At 32.7% G+C, this 14857-nt stretch overlaps 1 protein-coding gene across 5 annotated transcripts in view; it reads right to left on the bottom strand.

Annotated features, from left to right (window-relative positions):
* Positions 1-14857, bottom strand: part of LOC130891767 (ephrin-A4) — a 408512-nt gene that overhangs the window by 226152 nt on the left and 167503 nt on the right. For 4 of the 5 annotated variants that reach the window (XM_057796721.1, XM_057796725.1, XM_057796728.1 and 1 more), the window contains one exon: positions 7699-7761. The exons of the other annotated variant lie outside the window; for it this stretch is intronic. The gene's annotated coding sequence lies outside the window, so the exon portion shown is untranslated. The remainder of the gene's footprint in view (positions 1-7698; positions 7762-14857) is intronic. 5 annotated transcript variants of the gene reach the window in all.

The raw sequence follows: 14857 nt of genomic DNA, 5'->3' as shown, positions 1-14857 counted from the left end.
TCTCAACCCGCCCCAAGTTACCATTTCTACTACCTTTTATGCCTTCATCCATTATTATCACTCTAAAAAGCATCGAAAACATAGAACGAAAATTTAATTCGCTCCCATTATATTTACCAAATCAATAAGCCAAACAGACGGCGCGAATACACCTTTTGAATTTCATCCTCCGTCCGCCGACCGCCGACCGCCGACCGTCCGTCCATATTCTACACCCCCTCTGGCACCTCTCTATTCACCCATTCCAGAGCTCTTTACCGTCCCCATTACCACAAGGCCTTTGAACAGCGGCGACGCTGGAAAGGGAACGGTCTTTAAATTAGACTTAATTAGTCGTGGAATCAGACGACTGGACATGAAAACGATAGATGAAATTCAAAAATGAACAAACGGTATCCTTGCTGCTGAAGTAGATATATTCTCGTTACATATCATTTTATTATTATTATTATAATTTTAACTTTCTGGTACGTTGAGGGGATCACCTCATAATTTATCAATTAGCGAGATTGTATGAGAATGTAATAAATTCAACGAGAGCATGATTATAAGCATGATTTGGAATCCGAAAACATATTGTTGGTACATCTTACACCAACATTTCTTAATCACTAATTAATGCGATGCCTGTTGAGTAGCTCTAGGTGGAATTATGTTGGATAGCTCGGAAAAGCATCAGCCGTGGTAGTGTCGGTAAAAAAGAATCAATCTATACTCTGAGCTGTCCAAGTTTCTGGTCAACTCTGGATCGCCTACAAGTCAAATTGCTCTGCATTTGCATTGGGTCGAGCATCTTCGGGATATGCTTGATGATCGAATGAAGAAATTTGAATTGTTTCATTCGACGATAAGGTCATTTATTTTTTTTTATAATTAAACTTCAAAAGGGGATGTGGAATAGCTTCGTCACTTTGTTAAAATAAGGAAATGAATATATTTTTCATATACAATTAATTGTAAAAAGAATATGAAAAGTTAAAAATTGGTGAAAATTTTAATATATATATATATATATATATATATATATATATATATATATATATATATATATTCGTGACTTAACTTACCTCAATTAACAATTGTTTAATTTTGAGTCAGTCAGGTTTTAGTCACAATTGAGTCTGCTGTGTGTGTGTAGAGACATGTCACTAATCAGTTGGCAACCAGTTGTTACCTTCAGTCACTTTCGAGTTTAGTTTCTTTTCACTTGTGTATTGGTAGTAATAGTTTAATGATCTGAGTTAGTTGGTGTACTCTTATATACCAAGAATAAACACAGTAAACCACTAAAAGTGGTCCAGATGCACCAGGGGTCCACGGGAAGCTCTACAAATGGAAAATGCTTGTTCGCTTGTGATTGAGGATACATGTCGAAATCTGTCTACAAGGAAAAATTTTAGCTTCCAAAAACTCAAAAGCGAGTTGTGGTACATCACCGAAGAAGAAAGCTGATGGTAGGTCTCCTCCTTATTCACAAACATTCCAATACTCTAATCGCGTATTTGAATAAGTTTGTTCACGTTTTACATATCCTCATCTGTTTTTGAACTTGAAGGATGTCCTGAACACCATAGACACAGATTTTGTTGTGTTGTGTTGTTCGAAATCCATTTTTTACAACACATACAGCAAACCTATAGTAGATTTACCAACAAAAATGGGTTCAAACTTGGCGTTGCTTGTCTCAACACACAAAACATACATTTGAAATAGATGGATCGTACTTTTTATCCGACATTTCGAATTCATTTTACAAATTGTTTAGAATAAAATTTGCCTGATGTATTCAACGTTATGTCAAGTAAAAAACACATAAAGAACTGCGAGAAATAAAAATGTAAATGAAATGAAAATAAAATGCAAAACAGTGTGTTTTGATGCTCGCACAAGTCACTTGTATATCACAGGTTCACTTTGGCTGTTGCGATCGTCTGGTCGGAGTCGTTTGTGCGCCTTGCAAACTGCATATGAATACTTTTGCCGGTAAATAGAATCGGTCACATTTTCTTCCTGAATCGATACAAATTTTTTTTATACGCATGCAAAGTTTCAACGCCCTATATCAATTAATGTGTTTTTCAGCTGTTTGTTTACGATGCGGAAAATTTGGAAGGCGATATTGACAATGGAAAAAAACTTGAACAAATGTGTTTCTAATAGAATTGTGGCTACGGAATTGTTGAAAATGTTGTAGGAGGATTACGCGGAGTTTTTGCATCGTAAACGGATATTATTTGAATGGCATAAAGATCGTACAGCCGTCGAAAACTTGTTTCATGCCAGTCGTCCATCTACTTTTGTTTATATAAGAGAAAAATGAGGAAAAGTGCTCAAAAATCGTCGTGTCGGCATCCAACAGATAGCAGAGGATCTCAACCTATCTTATAAATTGGTTGATGTTTTGTATGAGAAGCGTGTAAATTCCAGACTAGTACCAAAGACCTGAATCTTTTACTAAAACACCGTTAAGTGGAAATAGCAAAAGACAAGCTCAACAATGTAGCTGGAGGACCCTACATTCTTCAAAGGTTTCATTACTGGTGAAACTGCCCAATAATAAAGCGAATTGTGCTCCGAAACCGAAAAAAAAACACGTAAGAGAAGGTCGAAAATCAAGATAATGCTCATCGTTTTTTTCGATTATTGTTATGTGGCTCACCATGAATTCGTCATAAACTATCTAATTCGCGTAAGGTACTGAAGGCCATCCCAGCCAAGACTTACAACAAGAGTGTGGTAAAGACGACAATAAAAATTTGTATTGAAATATGTAAAAATGCCAGTCTGCGTAAAATGTAATTACATCTATTTACAGTAAAGATTAAAACACAAATATGATTAATTAAATTTCGGTCTATTGAAAAATAATACCAATATTGATTTTCTAGGGTAAGTTTAATTAATTAGGAAACGGGAAACATTTAGCAAAACAAGTATGGTATGCAGATGCTTAACAGATAATTAAAAAAGATATGGGCTTTGTTTATTTCAACTTGAACGGAAATTGTTCGTGTCCGTACTTACATAACCACCATTCCAGTAAAGTTCAGGACTCTTACTAAATTTATTGTACCATTTCTACCAGGTGTCTAATTAAAAATGTTGTGTTTCTCACAGACTATTTTTCGAACAAACAAAATATTCGACAAAGCTGTATAAGAGGAGTTGATGAAAATTAATTCAAAATGTACTACTCAACCGCTAGATGGTACTTCATTTTTTGGCAATAAATTCACTGTATAATATAGATATTACCAATTTCAGAAAATTCCATCTAGTACTTTCTCTCTATCTTGTGAAATAATTGGTAGGGGTGAGTAAATGTGTAAGAAGTACTGATTGGAGTTGGAAATAACTTTTACAGTTCAAACTCAATATTTGTTACGTATATATTTCATTAGGTGTTATAAATCCTTAAACTCACTTTCTAATCATATTGATATTGAGAAATATTCCATAAAAGTGTGTTCACTTTTTTAAATAAGCTGGAAAATTACGTTTTAATTACAAAGTAATCAGTTTTGATTTCTACTCTTATCTACGCCAGTTGCCTGGAAAAATTCCGACCTAATAAAGAAACAACAAACAACGTTTTTTTCTATAATCATTTTTTTTTAACATAATGTCTTTCTAAGTCTATATACCTAGTGAGCGATGCTCTAATGTCTCTCCTGCAAAAAAAAAACTTTGAAATTAGGAAACAGGAAAAATTCGCTAGTGAATACAATTTGCCACAAACCTATCAAGTTTAGTTCGTGAATTTTAGACCTGGTGATCATCGTATGAGATGTGCGTTGCTCTGATGGACTAATATTCTTCTGTAAATGTTTCACCTTATCAAGGTATGAAATGTAATGTTTTCCTGTCATTGTTTAACATTTTCGAAGATAATCAATAAACTCAATCCCATGACTATCCCAAATGAAGGCCATTTTTGGAGTGTGGTGGTGAATCCAGATTTTATGTGAAACGGCATAAAAAATCCGACGAATTTGACTTAAAACGCGTTAATAAGACCTGGAAAATGTTAACCCGTTGCATTGTCATGTCGGTAAGCCGAACGCGAAACCGCATAGTTATGACAGTACCATCTGGTGAATTTTTCGAGTTTTTGGCCATTCAGAATGCTTCTTTTACGATTGTCAATTATAAACTGAGCGCCCAAAATGGCTGAAATCTGGAAATCTGAAAATTTTCAGATAACCCTTATATATTGTATTAATAATACGTTTGTGAAAAACCGTATTTGGTTTCTTCTAATTTGGTACAGTTTTCGATCGATTTTTTGCAAGCAACTTATGTAACAAATTTCGCAATATTGGTATCAAATACTGCTCGAATTTGTACGCGTGACTCAATAACCGCATATCCGTAAAATACAAAAATATCACCAGCTCGTTATTGATGCTTCAAAAGAACCAATAAACTTTTTTAACGATCCTAAATATATTTGTTGGTCGTCAAATAAATGAAATACCAAGTTGCATTATACCTTCAACAAAAATTTAGTTTTTATAGATAATAAAAGCAATAAATTAAGTGGATCGTGTTATATATTTTTTTTCTGTGTTTCCTGTTCTTAATAAACTAGACTATTCGTCAATAAAAGAAACAACCGTGACAAAATTAATTGACTGTGAAGTAAAACCGCGAGTCACAAGTTTTTTGTTACTTTGTTGTTATATGATTTGATAATTGAGAAAACATTTTACAGTGGCTCACTTAATAATCAATATTCGTAAAATGTTTCGTTATCTAAAATGAATACGATCTTTTCTTTTTATCATAAAGGTCGCAACTGTACTCTTTTTCTTTTGTGGTAAACTACGAGTACACCCATCAATGAAATATCAAATAGAATTTACCGCTAAAGCGAATGACACTTAGGACTTATTAGAAAATATTTAGTCTCTAGATGGGAAGCGGCGGAGGAAATGTGGACGGTGGTAGAGGGTTGGGGACGGCAATCGACAGTCGTAGTTCGTCCGGCGGCGGGGGCGAAATTTATAAAATGCTCTGCTTTATAAAATACAGAGAGATACATGGCAGTTAGAGTGAGACAACAAGTCTAGCCGTATCTTACTGTGTTATATCAAAGCTCTGACGACCGACCAGCGGTGGGAGAAAGCGAGAAGTTTAGAAATTCCATTTGAGAATAATGTAAATATATTGATTTTATAAAAAAATATTACAAATAAATACTTAATACTTAATAATAATTAGCACGGAATAATTCAAGAGAGTCGTAAATAAACAATGCTTGATAGTAGAGTTCTTATGAAAAAGGTCCATCCGAGTACCAAGCTATGACCATTTCAGTATTTCAGATTGAGGGAGAGAGGTGGGAGGTAGTGCGGTAGGTTCGTAGGGTTTTGTAAAAGAAAGGATTTATTATGTTTGGATCTGATACAAGAATTACTCCTCTGGCTTTTGGAATGTAGTTGACGCCCGATTCAAAAGGCAACGGTTCCTCGCAGATATTTTTGTTTGTTTTTTTTTTTGTTATTTTCTATTTTTCTGTTTGATTTTTCTTTAATTGTGTATAGTATTTTCTTTTGTTAATTCAAGTAAGCAGTAAGTAGGGTAGTTGGGTGGACGTGTAAAGCTGCGAATGCATTATTCCCTGTTGTCGGCCATTTGGCTGAAGTTGCTAACTTTTGTAAAAGATGTTATAAATGTCAAGTTGATAAAGCAACATCTAGAAATTTGGAGCCCTGGTAATTACACTTTCGCCGCATAAAGCTTTTGATTTTTATATGTATCGGTGGTACATTGATATATTTGTTCGGACACGTGCGAACACGTTTATGTTGTCACGAATCTGTGTTAACAAAACACGTCGTCATCAAACCAATTCGAAATAAGGAAGCGGTTACAGTTGCTGAAGATTTTGTTGAATGGAAGAAATCAGGACAAATATAGGTACCGAATACAAGAATGGACTGATTCAAATCCTTGTCTAATTACTTAACAATCGTGCACAACACACATACCGATTGGGGCGTATTGATACAACATTTTGCTATTTGTTACAACACAACCTCCAGTACTTATCACAATTATAGATCGTTGGAACTAGTATTTGGTAAAAAGGCAAAGTTACCGGAAATTCTAACTCATGAAAGTCGCCGAACAATTGAGTCGTGTTCGATGGTCCGTATTTAGTCATCTCTGTAGATGATCCAAATTGCACGATAAAAAATGATCGAGGCAGAGAAACGACAGTACACAAAAACTGAGAGTAGAATTGTATACAATGTAAATAAACTTTTCAGACAGGCCTGTCGACCTAATATATTTAAGTAAATACCAACTTTTAAAGGATTAATTTTTATATGTATTATAGTTTTAATAAATATATCATGTCTCATTAATATAGAAAATGTTTTTTGGTAATTATATTATATTTTATTTCTTTCTCTATTTGGTTTATTTTTGTTGATTAATAGTATAGATAACCCTTTACAACTCGCCATAGTGAAGGGGTCTTCTTTTTTTAGAAAAGGGAGGTGCAGAGGATAAATTCTGTCACTCAGTATACACTTGTTTATATCGTATTTATCAAATCTTATCTATTATCACATTTGGCAATCTAAACTAGATCATTTTACTTGTTTTGATTACCTAACCTAACTTCACCTAACCTAACTTAACCTAACCTAACCTAATCCTAATCCTAATAATAACACTCAATAACTAGATTGATAATTTGTAACGCGCTTATTAGGTTAGTAAATTATATTGATGAAATTAAATTATAACGGTCCACTGTACTATACAATAATACAGAACAAGATTGTAATTAATTCACTTTTGCATATGATACTTATGATGATAATTTATTGGCGGTATATTTTTAAGCATTCTTAACGTTTCTGTGGTACCTTAGGTATGTGTCCATTTACTTTGCGAAATTGCATATTGATTTGTTCGAAATGTAGCGTAATTGAATTGCCAATAACTTCATATAAAAATGTATGTCCGATGACCATACTACTAGTTCGTAATTCAACTAGGTACAGCAAGACGAAAATAATTCGATTAGTAATCCGATCACTAAGTAACAGTGAACGTAAGCGAATTTTACGAAACCATTACTTTGAAGTTCGTGATGATAAAATACGTATCTTCGGCATTTTATCGATTATATTTGATTATTTAATGGACTTTAAAATATAGTTAGAAATGATAATGAAGCCCAAAGCCGTTAAAAATACCAGAAAATCACAGAGTTATTTCTAAACATCAATTCAAAGTCAAAAGAAACCTCTCAATGTTTGAGAATATGTAACGGACAACAAACAAACTTATTTAAATGTAAACGTTCACGTATTCACAATATAACGGATTGTTTTTGACCATTTAAATTATCAAACAAATAAATAGTATGTGTTATATAGGTATTTCTGTATTTCAGAAGAATCTATTGCTCAGGAACTAGAGCTGATGAAAATCTTCTAATCTAATAATATTTTTTGAAATAGCACATCATACATAGTCAGCAACAACTAAAATTTCTTAAACGGTATTGTAAACTAGTGTCATTATCATATTGACAAAAATTATTAATATATTTTTTTTTGTCATTTTTCGAAAAAAAATATAGTGTTCTACTCGCAAGTAATGGCTAGATCAAAGTCGTTGAATAATAAAGTTTCAGTTTGTGTTTACTAAATATGCGGAATAAATTCGTCTTACCTGTAAAACTTCATCAATAAATATGAAATAACTTGGAAAATCAATTATGAATTGATCCTATACCTGGAATAAAAAAAATAAAGAATTATTGAAAAATAATCCTAACATTACTGCTTTTTTAATAGTTAAATAAGGTCATTGTACAGTTTATGCATACTGTGCATAATTTTATCACGTCCTAACACATCATCTTACACCCAACATAAAGTGAATATATTTCATAACACGAATTCTGAAAGGCATCAGCAAAAATGTATTCTTATTAATTTTCGCGTATGTCAAGAACATTAAACGTGATCTTATTATTGCATCTCGTTTTTTATTTATATAACCATAACCATTGTTATAGCAACGTTGGAAAAAAATTACATTATACAATGGAAGTTGAAGAAAATAATAAAATTAACTTTTTAGATACTACTTTACATCACAAAAATAACAATATAAAATCAGAATGATAACACCAAGGTAACCTGGTCATCTAGAAACATAAATTTCAACTCAAACCATCCTTTTTCAAAAAACAAATCAGTTATAATAGGCCTTGCAGATCGTGCTATTAAACTTTCAGATACTGGATACTGGATACCGAAAAACTAGCATCGCCAATGCAAAAATGCATTACAATGAGATAATTACCCCATAAAACTAGTTATACAATACAAGGTAAAAAAAATTTAAGGCCTACAAAATAATAATAATAATCAATAATTTATATATCTTCATTTTATAAATGGTCTGTCACAACATTTCCAACATTTATTCAAGAAAATTTGCACTAAACCTAATAACCTAATGTTAAAACACTTTTCTATAATAAAATCAATAAATCCAAAATAAAAAAAGAGCAATATTGTTTATGAAATTCCTTGTAATAAGCGCGAAGCCACATATATTGGCAAAAGAAGCCAATACCTGGAAAATAGAATAAAAAGTCACAAATATGACAAAAAGAACTGCCACATCAGAACGTTTATAAAATAGTGATATTTATTGATATAAAATGTGTGAGTTAATGAAAATGTCTAGGCAGAATATCAAATTGATACGTTTCTCGGAAAAGTTTATGAAGGAATAAAATGCTGAATGTTTTTAATAACCGCACAATAATTGATTCAAATATTCGATTGGTCGCTTTGGTATTGTTGTGGTTTTTACGTTAACAAATGTTTTGAGGTTTGAAAATATCGATTATTAACAGACAGTTTTTTCTACGGAATCGATCAATATGGTTTATTCAACTGAAATATACAAAAATGGGATTTTATGAATGATTTAATTTGATGATGATGTAAGAATACAAACGGTCGTTACGCATCTATTCAAAGAAAAATCGCCACCTATATCGCAACAATAGAATAGAAAGAAATTTCAGGAAAAGCCTATATATCTTTATATATATATATATATATATATATATATATAAAAAAAAATTTCCTGTCACGATGTTTGTTCGCAATAAACTCCGAAACTACTGAAACAATTTTCATCAAATTTTATAAGCAATGCAAATTATTATACGACTCTAGTGTGTGTATTTATCGGTTAGTTCTATAAAATCCCAATAGATGGCGGTTCTAGAGTTAAGTTGCACAGATATCCGGTAGATGGCGCCTATTTCTATTTCTAGATTATAGATAACGCATTTGAATCTAGAATTCGCTTATAATTTCATGCTTATATTTGACCAGTTGGCTTCGTATATTTTTCATCTCAATTACAATGTTCGTTTGATTCCACGTCATTTTCGATTATGTTCTTAACATAATCATACGTCCTTCATCGATCGATATATCTTATAGAAATAAGACTACTTTCCATTATAAGAAATCCTATTATGTATATTAGGCAAATACCTGATAATGTTAAAAGTCAGTAAGACATAAATTGCATCCTTACAAAATTACGGCCCTCAAAAAACTACTAGAAGATGATCCACAAAGGAAACTGCAGTTATGTGAACAAATAATGGATAATTTAGATACGAATTACATCCTAGTAAAGAAGATTAAACTTTTTGATGTATTCATGTTAATGAACGTATAGAATTTTCGATACTGAGCGAATAAGGGAAGACATTACTTGATACTACGAAACAAATTTGAAAGCAGAGTTGGTAGACAAATTACAGTTTGGCAAGTATGTGTGAGATTTTTGATAAGTTTTGTTAATTTTTATTTTTGAACCTGTGATGTTATTATACGTGTAATTACCTCTACTTGGAGATCTGCTAATTCAGGTTTCCACCAGTGGAATAAGTCAGTGGGTATATCTTCTCTTAGTTGAGGCATCCTATTGATGAATGACCTATGCCATGCTTGGCTAATATCACCTTAATTCTAATTAGACCAGTGTCACCGATTTCCTCATTACATATACTCCTCGAACACTGTGCAGTACGCGCTGTTAACTCTCAGGACAGTCAACAGATGGATTGATGCGACCCTCCTAATTCCCGCCTCTGTTTCGCGTCGTATGTAATTTCGGATGTCCTCACCACTCACCCTCACCACAAAATTTTCCTTACTCCATAGACCCCTCTACACTGACGAGCTATGCTTGCTGGGATGCGATCAACTGCTCCTCAACTTACATTTAATTGGATCCTACTTGAAATCTGTACAGCCCTGTTTTGTGCTGGGCTAGTTTAAGGCCAACTGAGTCCATCCATCTAGAAATTTTCTCTAGGATCGTATCAAACGTGAAGTTGATCCCTCTACTTGATTTACAACAATTACTACGTCTACGTTGTTACATCTCCATGTTCAAAAGTAGAGGTATCTTTGATCCACGGTGTTTATTGAAATGTAGGGGAGTTGTTAAATAGAACGGTGAAACTAATCAAGAAAGAAATTAAAAGAAACACATCCAACATTTGGCACAGATCTATACAGTGACTTTCTTCGTATCTCGTTCTAATATTGGAATACGAATAAAAAATTTTGATTTGCTTTTTCATTTCTGCTCTGTCCCGTTTTTATGATGGCTTATCGCAATTTTACCAGTGACATTAATGATCCTTCAGACTCACTTGTATCTTTTTTATTTGCAAAAAAATTATAAATATTTAACAAAAAGTAAGCTATCGGTAAGCAAAATCAGTAATCGTCGAGCACTTCAAACACTGAATGAAAAGAAATATGTTCAAAGAAGTTCAAAGAATTATTTTTGCAATTTTTTTTTAATTTACCCATTTGACCTTCTCATAAAAATTATGATGCTTTTAGATGTCTTATTGTACGGTCAAGATCGTTGATAAATGATCTAGAAAGCGAGAGAAACTCAAATGTGCATTAAAAAAACTCCCATTCACAGTATCATTATCACGTGTCCCTGACAACCAGTCACAGATGAAAAAGAAATTCAGGTGGAAATAAAACGACAGCGATGGACGTTGCTAACTAAAGAATTCAGAGATGGATTACGCTGCCGTCAGAAGAAAGAATTTTTATAAAACGTTCGAAAAACATTTCCAAAGAATAATTTTATCGCTATCGATAATTTTATGTCGTTTCTTTATCATGTATTTTTATGCATGTATTTTTGAAAAGTTTTCTCAAAATAATATTTCCATAAGTCCCCGGGTAGGTCAAACAATTTTTGTAAAAAATTAAAAATTCTCCATTGAAATTTTCATTTTCAACCTGCTTAGTTAAAGACTAATCTCTGACATCTCTTTGGAGAAATTGGAGAAAATCAAATATTTGAATATTTTTAAATAACCTGTGTTTCTCTACAAAAAAATTCGTTTTAGGTGGTTAATACGAAAAAATTATAAATTTCTTACAAGAGAAAGCATTCATTATAAGAAGAAAGATAAAATCGCTTATGATGAAACTGTTGTAGGAATTTTAGTGGAAACTTTCAGCATTTTATGTTTCTAAAGGTGTAATTTTGGTAGATTTCCTGTAAAAGGAAATGCTTGTTATGACAATTCAGTTCCAAAATTACGTGTGGGACATGAAAAAAGCGTCGGAAAAATATGCGTAAAGGTTTTATCTTGCATCTCGTTAACACCCTTAGTCAGTGATCTGAAGGACATCAGACAAATAACATTGTAAACCATCTAAATAAAGGTGATCTGTGGCTATTACTTCAATCCAATATCTCTCAATGGGTAGATAGTGAGGCAAGAAACGACAGGATAGCCAGTACCGTCACCTGATTTTACATTATTTGATTTATTTGTATGAGGATATGTGTAAAAAACGGATTCTTCTGAATGTAATGAGTTAAAAGATGTTTTGTAATAATATGTAATAAAATCTACAACATTTTTGAATAGAGAATGAAAATATATTATAAACGATGTATCAGAAGCTTAAACATTAAATAAATAAGGGATTATATCTGTCGAAAGGGATTGGAGGAAGAGATCGTATTCTCCCCTAGAAGAATGTCCACTTATACTTCAACTTAATGTGTTTCGAATTTTTTCGTAAAAATGTACAGTAACCGCAATGACGAATTTATTTCATTTTGATTTCATACAATATATGTGGAAATCTGATTCGTAATATTTGGTTAGTGCACATCCAACTCCATCCTCCGTCTGAGATCCGTTAATATATATTATACGTCTTGTCAGCAAATTCGGCTAGTATTGATTCCAATAGGATTGTGTTAATGCAGCTAGATTCCGAATAATTAGAATTAAAACATGGTAGACTTCGTAAAGCTCGCTATTCATTGTTATATTCTCTCCGTTCTGTATTTGTTATTGAATTAATATTTTGAATATACGCAAAATGGTAGGGTGAAAAAATAGATAAGTTATTCATATTTCTAAGACAATAATTAACGTCGTGAAAGAAATGAAGTTTGTTAAAATAATTGACCTAATATAAGCACTGTAAAACATTATAACAATTGCAGGAGTTATGCGCATCTGCGGTTCATTCACACATTCACAATTACTTTTTTTATCTCACTATCAACGCCCAATTTCACTTTTGTTTTGAAAATATCATACACATTTACGAATATATTCCTGGTAAAAATTGAAATTTTTTTGTCGCCGTCTATGGTTCATTCCTTTTTTCATTGTTGTTTGGTTGCAGATATAACACTCTCAAGGTGAAGTATTATAATGTTGGTATCATCGTATGAACAGAGGTCATGGAACCTTTTACTTCCAAGTCTTCTCTCATATAGATGGACAATTTGAATGGGATGATATATGTACTTTTTTTTTTCATATTTCTTTTTCTTATTACCTGGGGTCCTGTCGATGGTATATTATTGGTGAAATGGGTCTAAAGTGCCCGGCGTAGAGAACGAGCACTTCTTGAAATATGAGGTGTTTCATAGAGTGTTAAAATATATGAGGATATAATGATAAATCTTAATTTAATCTACCGTTAGCAAGGTAACTCGATTTGATAATAAGTTTGATGGGCGATTTAGTCGATTTATAAATATATCGAGGCGTTACATATATATTAAAATACCGACTATGATATGATGTTTTAAATCAATTTGTTGAAAATACAAATATTTGTTTTTAAATTTTTAATTGATCTAAAATATTACTAGACAATTTCGATTTCATAATTTTAATCAAAAACATTCTTCTATAATCTATTTTTATAAAGAGAAATAAAATGATGAAGCTTCGTAATTTTACGGGTCTAAGCCTTTTTCTATTGTTCTGTACAATTTAAGGCCGGAACACATTAGCGCTACGCCACGTCAATTCAATTGTTTGTGTACATCCTCAGCCCATCACACACCACTCCACGCCACTCCATGCAATCCCACGAGGGACGATACGTGTTAAGACACTTTGACTTTGTCGGAAGTACATAAGATACCGATTAGGATCTGTTTCCAGTTCTCAGAATAATATATGAAAACGTAAATAGGTCGAGGGAGATTTTCGTTATGATCATTTCGTAGACTAGATCTGGATATCTTCACGTTTGAATTCGATTCAAAACTTTAGCGTCTAACTACGCAAGAATCAAAGCCGAACACAGAACTTACAAATTTTACCTGGAATTTAGTACCTAATCCACTTTGTACAGTTGGAAAATTCTAAAATTTATAATGTCCTGCATTTTTGAATTAGTAACAGCACACAGAATAGTGCTTCCCTGGTACCTAACCCAAATTCCGTTTTACCACTAACCTCTTCGCACTTTTTAAATATTCGTTTATGTATAATCTTCAAAAAAGCCTCAAGTGCGTGGCTTATCAAGCTTATCAGTCTGTAGTCTTCATAAGTTTTGACACTGGGTTTCTTCGGGATAGTCACAAAAATGGATTTTAGGGGAATATATCATATATTATGTTAAAGAGTTTAGTATCTATTAATTTTAGTGTTTCCGAGTAGACGTTATCATATCCAGGAGCTTTGCCTTTCTTTAGATTTTTAATAGCGAATTCCACTTCAGCTTCTGTTATTCTTGGGACCGTTGGAGTCTCGTAACTATTTACATCTATCCTTCTATTATAGTAAAATAGATTCTGAATGTATTCCTTCCAGACATTCATCCATCCACAACAGTTTCTATGGCTCAGTTATACTTCTGTTATTAACACTAATCAAGTCGATGGTCTGTTAGTTAGTTTACTATGAAAATTGACATAATCATGTTTCCTATGTAGTTCTTCCACTTTCTCACACTTGTCAGCTATCTACTTGTTTTTTTGCCTCCTTTATTATTTATATTTCTTCGATCTTCCATTCAGGTGAGTATTTCTTCTGTCATCCATGGCTTTTTAACTTCCGTTTTCGAGAACCCTAACTTTCTCAGTTGATTGCTGTATTTCGGTTTTGATTATGTTCCAACTTTCCTCCGCGTTCATGGCTGGTGGCAATTTTTCCTGTAGTTGGTTGTGGAGTTATTTCCAGCGTTTGCTTCTTTTCTTCTTGCCTGAATGGACTCTTATTTTTTTTTCCTTTGAACCTTAAGTTAGCGATTAGTGCAAAAAGGGGAAACTTTTTCCACAATAGCATCCACATCCACTCAATCAATAAGTAGCCACATACTATACGAAACGATTGGTGAAGATGGAAGAATATCAAGAAAACTGCGAGGAAATGCTCGGAGGTGGAAAATTGATTAAATTTTGTCAATCAATTAAAATAAAGATATACTCTTTGTAGCTTGAAACAACATTTTCTGCGGTCGTTGAATGGGAAATAACTGTTGTC

This window comes from Diorhabda carinulata, chromosome 3, assembly GCF_026250575.1.
Source record: "Diorhabda carinulata isolate Delta chromosome 3, icDioCari1.1, whole genome shotgun sequence".
Lineage (NCBI taxonomy): Eukaryota > Metazoa > Arthropoda > Insecta > Coleoptera > Chrysomelidae > Diorhabda > Diorhabda carinulata.
The sequence above is the reverse complement of the archived record's forward strand: the minus strand, read 5'-3'. Positions and strand labels throughout refer to the sequence as shown.